The sequence below is a fragment of the Cornus florida genome, unplaced genomic scaffold (genome assembly GCF_030987335.1).
Source record: "Cornus florida cultivar Cherokee Brave unplaced genomic scaffold, ASM3098733v1 CherokeeBrave_3.0.0_Hap2_Chr01, whole genome shotgun sequence".
Classification (NCBI taxonomy): domain Eukaryota; kingdom Viridiplantae; phylum Streptophyta; class Magnoliopsida; order Cornales; family Cornaceae; genus Cornus; species Cornus florida.
In genome coordinates this window covers 108,350,098-108,366,441 of record NW_026775571.1, presented here as the reverse complement: position 1 = coordinate 108,366,441, position 16,344 = coordinate 108,350,098, and the positions used below count along the sequence as shown (strand labels likewise).

General features: G+C 36.0%; 1 long non-coding RNA gene across 1 annotated transcript; it reads left to right on the top strand.

Annotated features, from left to right (window-relative positions):
- Positions 1 to 8,300: 8,300 nt before the first annotated feature.
- Positions 8,301 to 9,912, top strand: LOC132313113 (uncharacterized). The gene is made up of 3 exons (XR_009483390.1): positions 8,301 to 8,880; positions 8,982 to 9,114; positions 9,839 to 9,912. It is a non-coding gene; the product is annotated as an uncharacterized LOC132313113 (long non-coding RNA).
- Positions 9,913 to 16,344: the final 6,432 nt, after the last annotated feature.

Below are 16,344 nucleotides of genomic sequence, written 5' to 3'. Positions count from 1 at the left end.
GATTTGTTTGATCAGTTAAGGGGAGCAACATACTTCTCCAAGATTGATTTGCGTTCTGGGTATCATCAACTGAGGGTTAGGGAGCAGGATATTTCCTAAGTCAGCGTTTTCACGAGATATGGTTCTTATGAGTTTTAGGTCATGCCGTTTGGGACGACTAACGCACCAACAGTGTTCATGGATTTAATGGACAAAGCCTTCAGGGCTTATTTGGATCAGTTTGTCATTGTTTTCATTGATGATATCTTGATCTATTCTAGGTCTGAGGACGATCATCCTAGACATCTTTGGATAGTGGTGCAGACGTTTCGTGAGCACCAGTTGTATGCCAAATTCGAGAAGTGTGAATTTTGGCAGCGAGAAGTGAAGTTTCTGGGTCACGTGGTGTCAGAAAGGGGGATCGCAGTAAATCCAGCCAAGGTTTCAGCTGTGGTTGAGTGGGGACAGCCTACTTCACCTACCGAGATTCGGAGTTTCCTTGGTTTGGCGGAATATTATCGGAGATTCATCCAAGGATTTTCCAAGATAGCAGGATCACTCACTCATCTGACTAAGACGGATGTACAGTTCGTTTGGGAGGAGCACTGTCAGCGAGCTTTTGATGAGCTCAAACGGAAGTTGACTTCTGCACCAGTTCTTGCTACTCCACAAAGCGGGATAGAGTATCTGGTCTACACGGATGCTTCGTTGCAGGGTCTTGGGTGTGTTTTGATATAGGAGGAACGACCGATTTCCTATGGATCTCGAAAACTTAAGCCTCATGAGCTTAACTATCCAACACATGATTTGGAATTGGCAGCTGTGGTTTTTGCCTTACGCATTTGGAGGCATTGTCTGTTGGGAGAGTCCTTTAGATTATTTAGTGATCACAAGAATCTGCAGTACTTGTTCACTCAGCGGGAGCTGAATATGAGACAGCGCATATGGTTAGAGTTTTTAAAGGATTATCATTTTTCTATACAGTACCATCCAGGGAAAGCGAATGTGGTGGTAGATGCACTCAGTCGCCAACCTGTTGGTAGTCTTTCTGCTTTATTCACCACAGAGTGGAATGCTTTGAAGAGTGTAGATGAGTTGTCAAACGCTTTTATGGCTTGCATAGTGGTTACACCTTCCATCATTCGTAAGGTTTTGCAAGCACAACTCACTGATCAGTAGTGTATTGACAAAGTTGCCGAGATATTCTCCTCAAAGTGTCGCTTATGAAAGGTGCTATGCGCTTTGGGAAGAAAGGGAAGTGGTCACCGTGGTTTATGGGTCCATTCATGATCACGGATCGCGTTGGAGCTGTTGCTTATCGGTTAGCACTTCCGGATACGTTGGATCGCGTACACAACGTATCCCATGTTTCTATATTGCAAAAATTTTCTGCGAGATGAAGATCGGTATCAACATATCGATGTTGGGGAGATTTAGTTGCAGCCGGATGCAATTTATTTGGAGCCACCGTGTCGTATTGTCGACCGTAGGGATCAAATCATTCGTAACAAGGTTATCCCTTTAGTTCGTGTGCAGTGGAGTCATCACAATGAGGCTGAGTCCATTTGGGAACGGGAGGATGTCATTCGCTCGCAGTTTCATGAATTATGGGAAGAAGGTAAGGGCGAATTCCGAGGACGGAATTCATTTTGTTAGGGGGGAAGAATGTAATACCCCCAATTTAAAAGGACAGTCTTGGAATTTTATTATTTTATTTAATTGCATTTTTATTTAGTTAATTGTTTTAATTACTTGTTAAATTCCTCGTTTTTGTGAATTCATTGTTTTATTTTAATTGTTTATTTAAATTGTGTTTTGGGTTGTTTTATTATCTAAATTGTATTCTTAAATTTTAGTATGTACGTGCTTATGTGGCTTTGTGATTTAAATGTAATTTAGCTGTTTCATTTTTAGGGTTTCTGGTTGTCTTTAATTAAATCACGTCACGGGTTTTAGCCGACTTAGGGATGCTTTTATATTAGAATTAGGATTGTGCTGTGAAGCCTATATATATACATATTATATGTTGGTTTAGGGTTACAAACAAAACCCTAGTCACCATAGTCACGACTATGAAACAGAGAGATACACAGAGAGCAACAGAGAGAGAATTCTGAGAGTTTAAAAGGGAGCTTTAAGGAGAAAGGAACGGGGGTTGCTTCTGGGTTGAACCAAGAGCACCGGAGGAGTGGAACAGCAGTCTAGGACGTTGTCGGAAACTTTAGAGACGGTGGATTATAGTTTCAAAATTTGAAACTGCAGGCAAGTCTCTGTTCTTCTCTTTCCCGTTAATTCGTGTTCTGTGCATGCCTAGTTAAGACTCTAGGGGTTAATCAAAGATTAAAATAGATGAAACGAATGTTATGATTCATCCTGTATGCATGTTTAAATCAGTTTTTAGTTCCATCGTATTAATCTGTCTTGGTGTTGCTTAAAAGTATTAACTGAAATCTTGTTGCCGATTGTTTTCAAATCTGGTGTTAAATTCTTATTGTGATCGTATATCTATGTTGGAGGATTAGTCTGAGACATTAAACGAGCTCTAGAATAAGTACATAAAACAGTGCTCAAATTCACCAAATTAATGTGTTGTGGGTTGCTTATAATTTCAGATTAAGTTTCTGTGATCAGTGCTTCTAAACATATGTTCAATGCATGCTATCATTGCATATCAGTGATTTAAAATTTATCTAGGACTGAGTTTGAACCTAGAACAAAGATTTAAAAACATCACAGAGGCTCCGTTAATCACCGGAGTTGGATGAGAAGACACATAAACAGTCGACGGCATCTAAGGAGAGAAGAGCAGGCTCCAAAGGAGGAGGAGCCGCCTCTTCCTAACCTTAGAGCCGGCTCCCTAAGGTGTGGAGCCGACTCTACCTTGCTAGGATCCGTCTCCTAAGGGGTTGGAGCCAGCTCTTGTTGAAGAATAGCAGGCTCTGCATTTTTCAAGAGCCTGCTCTCACCTATAGTCTTCCAGTTTTGTTTTTTGGGCACTGTTTGACTACGTGGGGTGTTTTGATCAGTTTAAATTGGTTTAAAGGATAGGGATGACTACTGTAGACCTGTAAAAATAATGGTGAAACATTAGTTTGTAGTTGGATTAAGGGATGAAGCAATACAAAGTTAAAGAAAAACTAAGGTGTTGCTCACTGTTTTGTAAATTTTGTGCACTGGAACTTAGTAAGATTTTGTGACATGATTTAAGTATATATATAAATCATATTTCCACAATATTATAAGCATAGGGAATTAACTAAACTTACCTATGCTTAGCTTGAGTTAGATTGATACTTAAATTTCCATTAACTATATCAATTCGTGGACTGTATTGGAGGATTTGCTAGGGTTATATACCGGAGCTTGGCAAGGTTGTTGTGTATGATTTAAATATATATATAAATCATAATTCTATAGTATTTGAAGTATAGTGAATTAACTAAATTTTCCTATGCTTAACTTGGGTGTATTTGATACTTAAATTGTACTAAATTATATCAATTCATGGATTATGTTAGAAAATGTAAATGTGTGCAAATTGTGTAGCAAATTACATTATTGGAGTTGGATTTTAGGCTCGGTATTGAATGCCTAATATTTATGTATATAGATTAACTTATCTTGTACATACTGTGGAATGTGGTTAATGACTATTTAATATTGTTTTGTCAACTATGTTAACTGGAGGATTGTATGTACCAGTATGGGACAGTGACATACTAGGTATGGATTAGTTCAAGTACTAAATCCTACCTAATTTGGAATGAGTTGGATTAACCATAAAAAGCTTAAGTCCTACTTATATGGATATATATGAACCGGTATGAGACGGTGTCATATTAGGGCTGGCTTAGTTCAAAACACTAAGACCTACCTATATTGGGAATGGATTAGTTCAAAATACTAAGTCCTACCTAATTTGGATTAAGGTATGGATTAACCATAAAGGTTAATTTCATCACCTACTTGTGTCATGTCAATCAAATAAATTGAATGACCTATTATGGTTTCAGGATGGATTTGTTATACATATATCAGACCACTATACAGATGGATGATATTTTGTATTAGGAGTACGGACTTTATATATTTATTACATGTGCCATGGTATGAGCTTGAGTATCAGGACCATGGTTAGGGCGCGTATATCGCCTAGGATAGATAATTGAACATAGGTGTTGTTCCCTAGTAGGTCTAGGTACTCATGCTCACCTTCAGGTGCGTATTTGTATGTTACCTTCTATTCAGGCTGAGACAAACCTACTGGACTAGCGAGCGTCGTATAGTGTGTACTATATATACATATATGGACTACTCTAGATATTGTTGAGTCTTTATAGGATGTATCTGCGTATCGAATTATTGTTTGGATCGTAGTAGATCAGGACTTGCATGTGGGCCTGACCCACTCCTTTATTTTTCAGGTGCTCGGCAGTTCCAGAATTAGAGGTTGATCATGTAGAGCAGATACAGACTTCCATTCCACCAACTACGTAGGACCACTCTCTATGTTTAGCTTTATGCTTTTTTTCTAGTTTGAGACCTTTTTATTAGGGTCCTCTAGAAGGATTCCCGAGTTGTATGGATTGGTGGTTTAGATTAGCGGACTTAAAATATTTATAATTCAAGGTTTATTAATTTAGTTTCTTCCAGTTATTTAATTTTATTTCTTATTTTACTTTGTATTCCGTGTTTGATTTAAAATACTTTAATTGTTCGATATCCCTTGGGTTTGGGCCTGGGCCTGGGCCTGATCAACCCGTGTCTCGGATCCGAGGGGTATCACAAAAACCGTACGGGCTCAGGCCAAAGCGGACAATATCATACCATATGGCCTAGGTAAAGGAAAGGGGAAGTGCTTATATGTGGTGGAGTGGGTCATTACAAATAGTATCAGAGCCTGACCTAGCCGTAAGTGTGCCAACGGGGACGTCGGGCCTCTAAGGGGGGTAGATTGTGTGACCCTGTGGGCGAATATGCGATGGGCGGGTGCGAGGCACTGGCAAACTACCACACTGATGAGTTACGGGTGCACAATCCCGCATCACCTGGGTAAAGGAAAAGTGAAGTGCTTATATGTGGTAATGTCACTCTAATTGGTATGAGGCCTTTTAGGGTAAAGTCCAAGAGCAAAACCTTGCGGGCTCAGGCCCAAAGTGGATAATATCATACCATGTGGTGGAGTGGGTCGTTACAAATGGTATTAGAGCTTGACCTAGCCGGAAGTTTGCCGACGAGGACGTCGGGCCTCCAATGGGGGTGGATTGTGATGACCCTGTGGGTGGGTGTGCCGTGGACGGGTGCGAGACACTAGAAAGCTACCACACTAATGAGCTACGGGTGCATAATCCTATATTATCTGGGTAAAGGAAAGGTGAAGTGTTTATATGTGGTGGTTTCACTCCAATTAGTATGAAGACTTTTGGGGTAAAGTCCAAGAGCAAAACCGTGTTGGCTCAGGCTCAAAGCGAACAATATCATACCATATGGTGGAGTGGGTTGTTACAAATGGTATCAGAGCCTGACCTAGCCGGAAGTGTGCCAACGGGGACGTCGGGTCTCCAAGGGGGATGGATTGTGATGACCCTATGGGCGGGTGCGAGACACTAGCAGGCTACCACATTGACGAGCTACGGGTGCACAAGCCCACATCGCCTGGGTAAAAGAAAGATGAAGTGCTTATATGTGGTGGTGTCACTCTAATTGGTATGAGGCCTTTTGGGGTAAAACCAAAGAGCAAAACCGTACGAGTTCAGGCCCAAAGCGGACAATATCATACCATGTGGTGGAGTAAGTCGTTACAAATGGTATCAGAGCTTGACCCAGCTAGAAGTGTGCCGACGAGGTCATCGGGCATCCAAGGAGGGTGGATTGTGATGACCTTGTGGGCAAGTGTGAGATACTGACAGGCTACCGCACTGACGACTTATGAGTGCACAATCTCACATCGCCTGGGTAAAGGAAAGGTGAAGTGCTTATATGTGGTGGTGTCACTCCAATTGATATGAGGCCTTTTGGGGTAAAATCCAAGAGTAAAACCGTGCAGACTTAGGCTAAAAATGGACAATATCATACCATGTGGTGAAGTGAGTCATTACATATTTTTAGTAAAAAGATTTTGATTATTTTATATTCGATTTTATTTTATATTCGGGTTTGATTTACGTAGATGTAAGGGGATGCATTGGGTTAATTGAATGAGACCTATCACATTTAATTAGTAAAACATATCCATGATATGGACTTATTCAATTAAGTAGATTAAAATGCTTAGATATTTTGTTTTGTGTTGTCTGATGTCATGTAACACAAAAAATTACTGTTTTTATCTTCTTTTCTTTTTATTCCTTTAAAAATGCTGGTGGGAATAACAACGCAATCACAAGGAGAAGGAACAATCAGAACAGAAATAGCCCAACTTATAGTGTATATTAATGACACTGCTAGAAATTAACATCCAAACTCAAAGCATTATGTACTGCTAAAATTTTTGTGTCTGTTACCACTGATCAGCTCCAATTTGACAAGGCCATAACAGAATCCTTCAAGGAAACTGTCCGAGATATCGAATGTCGCTACTGCTTCAAATGAGTGGCAGCTTGGTTCCTAAAGGCTCTCGTATTTCCCTCAAGCCAAATGAAATAAACTGCTGGTGCAAATACGAGTTTATGAACTAGAAACTAATTAATTTGGCTTCTTTGAAAAACTTGTTGAGTTTTTTGTTTTTTGTTTGTTTGTTTGTTTTGTTTTGTTTTGTTTTGTATTGTTTTTTATTTTTATTTTTAATAAAACGTATTTAGTTAGACGCCTAAAATAGTACAGAGTAACTCATTTCACGAACCAGGTTATATATAAAAATCACAAGAGAAATGATTGTATGACAGCTGTGCCAAAATAATCTTAGCCGTGAGATGCAATTATGTAAAAGAGGCCATGTAAGTTCCACTTTGTACATCCCAACAACATGTGTTAGGCCCAACATTCCAAATGCTGGAGCCATGTGGCATCACTCGATCTACAAACAACTTGGAAGTGTCCCAAACGAAATGAGAGTGGGGCATTGGAAAAATGTGTGAAATGAATTCAACAGCTGCACAGCAATGAAAGTAATCGTTTAGAATTTGAAGAAATGCCACCGAGTTCCTATCAAGAGTGAATAACCCATTTTTGTTTGCTATCTAAAATGAGACATCAAAGATCCCTATTTCAACACTAGAAATGAGTTTTTTTTTTTTTTTCTCAATTTGGACAAAAATACAGTTCAAATCACTTTACTACAAGTCTTTATACAATTTTGAAAATGATACTTTAGATAGTATTGCTTGGTCGAAATAATTTCTATAATTTGAAATAGATTTGAACTCCTCTCCAATACATTTCATGGTTAGACTTAGATTCTCTAAGTTATCCTAAGGTGAATTTTTTTACATAATGACAGGTGTCATTAAAATATATCTACGACCTATATTAAACCACATCAGCTAATTTAAAAAATTAAACCATTTTAAGATAAAAAAAAACTTTACAAAGACGTAAACATCTCTCTCCTATAAGATTTCTCATTTTTTTTCCCTAAAAAAGATTGCTCCCTCACTCTTTTTTTGAGATAATTGTACTGGCTTGGATGAAGAAGGCCTAAATTGCATACCTCTATTTATTTTAATTTTTTTATTTTTTACCGTGGCAAACAAGATAAGATTACATCACATGAGGATTACATAGTTCAGCTGTTGTAAACACAAATAAGGGATCCACCCAACATCCAACAACAGCCCACATACCAAGCCACCATAAAATATACACCCAAATACACTTCAAACCCAAAGGCACAAATAGCTGATCATTAAGCCCATTGGACAACGCCACCAGCCTATTTATATACTGAACAATATCAGTAATAACCACAATTAACAGGCCGAACACATCAGAAATTGCTAGAATAACGTCCTTCCCACTTGTCATTATTACCATTATTACGTTTACAAATAAGGGGATCCACCCAACAACAGCTTACATACTAAGCCACCATAAAAGATACACCTAAATACACTTCAAACCCAAAGGCACAAATAACTGATCATTAAGTCCATTGGACAATGCCACCAGCCTATCTATATACTATATACTGAACAACATCTATAATAACCACAATTAATGGGCCGAACACACCAAAACTGCTGAAATGGCGTCCTTCCCACTTACCATTATTACAATCATTACTATCTTTGATAGGTGGGCCCACAACTGACCCAACACACACGAGGCTACAAACGAGGATGACGTACCAACGCAGCACATCGCTGTAACGGAATAAATGGAGAGCTCGTCGCCTTGCTGGCACTCACATAGGCTCCGTCATCATGAACTCCATCCGCAACATAGTACTCCCACCCAGCATAGTTACTAGCAACAAAAATCCACATTACGGCATACCTCTATTTAGTTGCGTTACCTTATGGGTTAAAGTGATTGGTTTGAGGAGAAATGAATGTAAAAGAAAAAGAGGAACGAATATTGGATTCAAATTATCCAAAGTCCGAACCCAAAGGATGATTACATGGGGCTGGGTCGAACGTAGGCCATTTGTTCACTTCGATGTGAGAGATACAGAGAGACTGTTTGTGGTCTCTACTGCCTATTGCATCCCACTCTTCCTCATTGATTGTTTCGCCCAATTCGCTAGCTGCCCTCTTCAACATCACCACTCTGTAATTGCAATTCTTTCATAGCAACAACAAGAACCACAACAGCTATATTCGTATCAAATATTGCACGAGTCCACCAATTTCGGACCCATTCTCTCGGCTTCACCTCCAAAACCCATCTCCAAATTCCACCCATTTTCACTCTACCGTTCTGGGTCTCGCTCTTTCTTTCATGCCAGGGTTTCTCAGTCATCAGGTCTCTCTCCGCCTTACCCTTGAAACATTACTTTCTTGCAATTTTCTTGAATTTTTTTCTTGGTTTTACTTATTTATTTTTTTTTTGAATTTTAATCATAGTTAAATTGGAAAATCATGAAGAGGAGGAGACGGTTAATTTGGCTAAATTGAGGGTTTGCAAAACATTGAGCTTCTTGGGATTAACTACGATTCTTGTATACCTGGACAGTACAATCACTTTATTTGTCCCAAGGTAAGTTGCTTATCTCTATAAATATTATTATTTTTAATCTTCAATGTGAAATAGTATTTTGAAAGTATCTTCCTTGCTCTTTAGAGGGAATACCAGACCACATTATAGTATTAATGTCTCAAATCAACTATGATTAGCTTTGGTTTTCGATTATTTGTACAATTTTTTGGTTCAGTTGTTTCATGTAGCTGGTTGAAGTCTAACTGAGTGATTTTGGCAGACTTGTTTTCTAGGGTCCATTTGAATGCACTTCTTAAAAATGCATTCTGTTTTCAGAACTAAAGGAAGTAAAATAAAAAAAATAAAAAAAATTATGGCGTCAGTGTCATTTGTCTGCATGAGCCTAAAGTAGGGATGAATATCAAATTAGATGTTTGGATAGAAGTTCGAAGGTCAAGACAGTTTTTTTTTTTTTTTTTTTTTCTTAGTTGATATTAGCCCCCCTAAAAGTTTAGCATACTAACATATATGACATGTACCTTGCATTGTGCTGCCCTTGGAATGTCAGGTTCACAAGTATTTTGTAAGGTTCCAAGACTACATAAAATAGGTTTCTTTTCAAGTAATTTATACTGGGATTTGTAAGATATTTATTTAAAAGAAAGGACTCGTGCAAAGTAGTATACTCGAATAAGATGTACTGTTCTTCAAATTCTAAGTAATATCATATATGTTCTTCAAATTCTAAGTGATATCAATGCTGATTTTTTCTCTTGTATTTAAGTCTCTGTTTGGTTAACACAATTCAAAGGTGGGCAGCTGATGGAGAGGAGTCTATCTTTTCATATATCACCGAAAACAGGCAAGCTATTTTTCCTACTTTTATGCCTGCATGTGTTCAGTGTTCTACTTTTAAATGATTTCCTTAGCTTATTATTTGATGTTTTTGGGATTTTGCTATGTGGAGGGGTTTTCATGTTGAGTGTGGATTGGAATGTATAATTTCAATTTCACTTCTGTTTTCAAAGTTATTAAAATTGGAGGGCTATTCTATTCAGGAGTTGAGAACTCCAGTTGCAGATTTTTGCGGACAACAGGGAAAAGTATAGTGGGGTCAACCAAAAAGAAGTCAATTCCTCTAGGCAAATCACAGAGGAGAGCCTGAGGTTAGAACCACTAGTTGACGAGGTACTAAATTTATTTTTTCATGCAGAAATTTCACTTTATTTATGTTACAATTTAGTTTAAATTTTCCTTATTTTATAATGATATTATAGTAGAGTTGTTTGCATAACCTCTTTTCCTGCTTGTGGGGTGTGCTCTTGGTGGTTTGTCGAAAATGCTGAAATTGCAATTGCTACTGGTGAATTCGTAGTTGTAACTGCAAGTGGGAAGAGAACTTTATGGTATCAAAGGGAAATCAATATACTAGAAAGTGTGAAACTCATGCATATATGTTTTGAACACTGAGGATATCGAAATTTTGGAACAGATTGTTGTGGGTTTGTCTTGAAAGGTGACTGATATATATTGTAAAGTGAACAAAATATCATCTTGGTTGGATAGTTTGAATATAAAAGAGAATATGTAAATCCTAATAACGGGAGGGCTTTGTAAAAGAATATGTTCATTAGGAACTTGGAGATAATGGCATTAATCTTTTCATTAATCTTTTCATTTGTAAGAGAATATGTTCATTAATATTTTAACTTTTCCTGAATGACTATATTTTTAATTTTTAATCTTACATAGACAGTCATTTATACAATATCCATTATGGGTTGATGTACTTATATAGGTGAAAAGAAAAGTGAAAATTTTATTTTTTAAGGATAAAAAAAATAACTAAATAAATTGAAAATTAACTTTTTGGGGGCCAATATAGCCGTGCAAAAAATAAACAAAAAAACAAAATAATTTTTTTTGAATTTGTACATTTTTTTGCCCAAAAAAGTCATTATGGCACTGTTTGTGTTAGCCAAATAATACCTTAATCGCTCTTAATTACAATATTGTTCAGGGAAAAAAATCAAAAAGGTCCAAAAAAAACTGATTTTAGGCAATTTCTGACCCAAACAGGACCTTATGCACACTACTCTGAGAAATTTGCTTTCGGGCCCGCACGAGCAAGACTAATCTTCATATGGGCCACCGTATCTGGAGACCCATTCTATTACCCAATATTTTGGTCCACTGTTTGGCGACCCCCATTGGACCCTCATGAGTCGCTAAAATCAAATTGGGGCTCGTGGAAACATTGGAGTAGGCCTTATAATTGGAAAACGTATTTTGTGAAGAAAAATAAAACAACTGGAACTAAATAGGACCCACATCACACAGGCCAGTTTGGAAAGGTACCATGTCTTGAACCCATTAGGGTATTTCCAATGGACTCTCCGAATTCAGGTTATCCGAATTTGTCACATCAGCATTTTTCCATAGCCACGTCAGCGTTTTAGAATCTCCAAATTTTAGATATCGGATGTACTTCAATGTTGTATTTGCGCTATCCAAAAATATTAATATTTTAATATTTTTAATAAATTTTATTTTTTAATTTTTTTCTAACGGCTATATTTTTAAAATGGGTATATCATAAAAAAAAAAAATTTAAACAATACAATATTTATTATTAAAAACAATACGATACGATATAAATTTAAACAATACAATAAAAATAAAAAACAATACAATACGACATGAATTAAAAACATAACAACTAAGAAAAACAAAACAATCGTATAGAATGCTTGAGATAATCTTATGGAAAGTTTGAGTTGCCGCGTGTGCGTATAGATGGTAATATTTTATTTTGGCGTTCAATCAGCCATGCTTTTCCGGCTTGTGTTGGCATCGATTCTGGATCTTTTTGCATAATTAACATCTCTTCAGCTCTTTGTTTGTTTTCAACCTCTCTTAGTTGCTTTGAAACTCGAGTTGTCTAGTTTTTTTATTATCTGCTTTGCGTGCCTCTCGTGCTATTTGAGTGGCCTTAAGAGTTTCAGATTGTCTTTGATAAAAGGCTGTTGCATGATCGAATTTGCTAATGAAATCATTTTGACTTTCAGATTGTCTTTTATCCTTATTTCGTCTCTGCTTCGTTGCTTTTCGTCTTTCTGGCCGCTGATATTCTTCAACATCCGTCAGATTATTTTCGCCTATGTGCGCTGATCCTTCAACCTAACTTGGTGTTGTTACTGCATTACTTGATGGAATAGATGGGTTTGAGTGACCAATAGGCTCATTATCATCAATATGGATTCCACTCCTTTTCTTCGGCTCTCCCCCCTTTTTTTATTTTTTATTTTTTTTATGTCAATTCTTTTTGACAATGTAAATACCACTTATTGTTGTTCTTCAAAATGTTCCAACAACTGTCAAACTTAAATTTGTTGTTATTGTGACGATCAAACAACGCTTTGGCTGCTATCATCTAAAAAAAAAAAAAAATCAATAATAATTAGAAGACAAATCTTTAAAATATCTACCAATTAAATTTAATATAATAAATAGTTTATCTTGTATTCATTGTCTTGCCCACTGGGGTAACTCCTTTTGATTTGGGTCATGCATCTAGAAAATTTGGTAATCATTTGTCGCATGATGAACCAACGATTCAAGCCGGCGATATGATTTCTTTTAGGTGTACCAGCACCACTAACGTGTTGCTCAAAACTTTCTTGAATTCGGATCCATAACGCTGCCTTTTGTTGGTCTGAACCAATGACCGCATCAGTGCTAATGGCCATCTACGCATAACATAAAGCTTCATCTTCAACCATGGACCAATTAGGAGGTTGAATAGCCTTTTGCTTTCTGGGAGGCTGGGAGTTATTGGATTGTGGCACTTCAGTAGGATTGTTGGAAACTTGAGAAGGTTGATGAGACGAAAATTGAGATTCATCTCCAACAAATTGAGATTCTTCTCTGACAAATAAGAATTGAACAAAATTATCATTTGATTGGTTGAATTGGGAGTTGTAGTTGTAATATGGTGGTGGAGGATACATGGAATTGAACTTGAGTAAAAAATATAATTAAAAGATTGAGAAAATGACTTAGTGGTTGTAGTTGTAGGTTGAAAATTAGAGAAGATGGGTTGGATATGAGGTAAATAATAGTAGAGGTTAATATATTTATAGAAGAAGAATGAAAAGTTTTTTATTTTTTATTTTTTTTATTTATTTTTTAATTTTTTTTTTATAACTACATATATATATAATGAATTTTTTCAAAAAAAAAATTCAAAAATAGGTTTTGTGCCAATATAGCTGTTAAGACACTGTTTGGGTCAGCCAAACAGTGCCTAAAACGACTATATGTCAGTAGGAATATTTTAAAAAATAAATTTTTTTAAAAAAAACACTTTTATTTATTTTTTAAAAACTTTTTTTGCCCAAAAAAGCCTTTAAGGCACTGTTTGGTCAGCCAAACAGTGCCTTAACAGCTCTTTGGTTCAATTATATTGAGGGAAAAAAAGAGAGACCAAAATCAGTCAAAAAACTGATTTTTTCCTTCTTCTTTTTTTTTTTTAGCCAAACATGCCTTACCAAATAGTGTTCTGGGCTAAAACACTGTTGAGCAAAAATTAAAAAAGAAGAAGAAAACTGATGCGGGCCAGCATGGCAGGCCCACGAATCGCCAACCCAATCAAGAGCCTCTTTTTGCGGCCCACTTTTCCCATATGCCATTGGAGCATTGCATCTTCAAAAATTGGGCCACTTTCGCCAAAAAAGCCACTGATGGAGTTGCTCTTATGTGAATGAAAAGTCTTTCTCAAACTTGGGGCCACCATGTTTTGCACAGATTTGAAAATAATTTTTTAAAAAATAAACAATTTCATGACATTTTTTTTGAAATTTTTTTAAGTATAAAGAAATACAACTATATGATTAAAAATCTAAAACCTCATGAACAAAATGAATAATTATTGACTATATATATACAAGTATACAACTAATCAGGGCGGAGTCAAGATTTCATTTTAGGGGCACAATGTAATTGACAAAAACAAGAAAAAAATATCGTTGCAAAAGAATATGATAACCAATGGTAGTATAATTAAGAAAATGATAAATATAAGAATCAAAATATTAATTGATAATATATCTATTGTAAATGGTTGTAAGACTTTGTATTTTGATAGCCATGTATGAAATCAGGCCAATTGAGTTTATAAAATTACAATAATAAACTAGGAAAAAAAGTATAATAATAAATTTAAATAAATAGAAGAGAGAATAAAAAGAACAATAAGAGATAAAAAGGTTACATACTACATGCATCATACGTAACTGAGAACGGAAGAATTTTAGGAAGTAGGGAGAAAAAAAAAGAAGAAAAATAAAATAAAAATGAAAGACTTTTGAAGAAAAAAAATATAGTTTGATTGATGAAGGGAAATTAAACTTTTATTTTATTTAAAGAAAATTGAAGAGTAAAAGATAAAAGAAAGAAAAAAAAAAAAGTTACAGAAAATTTTAAAGGGGGCATTATACAACTCGGTTGGTGGATAATAAATGTGTAATATATTTTTTGAAGAAAGAAGAGCTGACGTTGTGTCTGTTCCAACCATAAATATATTCTGAAGACAAAAATAAATTAGTATGAGAAATATGTTAGTTTGATTCAGCCTCGTCATCATTGGTTTTCAGGACCTCTTTAGTTATCTTCGTTGAAGAAACCACAAGGGTTGGAACGAAACCGTGTTGGAGGATCATAAGAGGGCCATATTTTTTTGGAGAGTTGCCATAGGTACTGCTGTGGAACTGTTTTAGCAAGCTCGTGTAGGTTACTGATGATTGGAAGTCCTAGAGGACCCAGGGAAGATGATATACTCCATATTTCTTTCTACAATATATTTTATGAAGAAAGAAGAGCAGATTGAGGAGTCAGGAGAAAGAGAAACAATGACATAATGGTCTTAGCCTGGCGTGCGGGTAGGGACGGACCAAGGAAATTGCATGAAGGGGCAAGGGGACAATATTAAGATTTTTTATTTTCTAATTTCAAGGGGGACAATACGAATATTTAATAGCCATGTAATTAAAAAAAAGAAAAAAGGAAATTACTACTATTAATATTGAAAGAAAATTATATATATATATATATATATATATATATATCAGGGTGTCTGAGGGAGATAAAATGAGGATGTATCATGTGATGAGGGTGAGATACTAATTTCTCCACATGTATAGAGTTTTAAGAAGGATCACAAACGTGGATTTTTTTTTTCAAAAAGAAAGGAGAATCACAAATATGATCAATTACCTTACATATACAGTTATACTGCTTCTATGGTTGAGTGTTTATAGTCGTCGGTTGCATCATGTCATCATTGCGACGACTAAACTACCTAAAGTACGTGTCTGACACCACTAGGCCAAGTAGGTCGAGGCATGCTCTTGGATAGTCAAAATTGTATTTTTATATTAGTGAAATTGAGACAAACTGTCAATTTCAAATTATCTAATGAATTATTGTTTATGAAATTAATTTGTTTACTTAAGTGATATATGTGATCACACTATGGTCGGTTCTATCGCCTCTGTTATTTACTAACTATGGCCGGTTCTACCGCCTTTATTATCTATTAAATATGGTCGGTTCTACTGCCTTTATGATTTAATAATGGTCGGTTCTACCGCCTTTATTATTTACTAATTATGGTCGGTTTTACCGCCTTTATTACTTAATAATGTATGGCCGGTTTTACCGACTTTATTATTCAATAATTTATTCACTATGACTGGTTTTACCGTCTTTGTTGTTTAAATAGTTTATATTATGTTAATGTTTCATTTAATATCATTTTATTTATTTATATACTATGCTAAAATGTATTTTTATCTTGTTGTCACGTCTAATTATTATGAAAATGTCAAACTTGACAAAGTTGGAATTCGTGACCTTGGACATTTCTGACAAAAATTATTTATCTTGGATTCTAGACGCTAAGATCCATTTAGATGCCATGTGCTTCGGAAACACAATTAAAGAAGAGAATGATGCATCATTACAAGACAAAACGAAGGCCATGATTTTCCTTCGGCGCCATATTAGTGAGGAGCTAAAAACTGAATACCTTACTGAAAGAGATCCACTGAGTTTATGGACAAATTTGAAAGAAAGATATGATCATCAAAAAACAGTTATCCTCCCAAAGGCTCGGGCTGATTGGCAGCAACTACGGTTGCAAGATTTTAAAATTGTAGCTGAATACAACTTTGCCCTATTTAAAATCAGCTCTATATTGAAATTGTGTGGTGATACAATCACTGATGAACT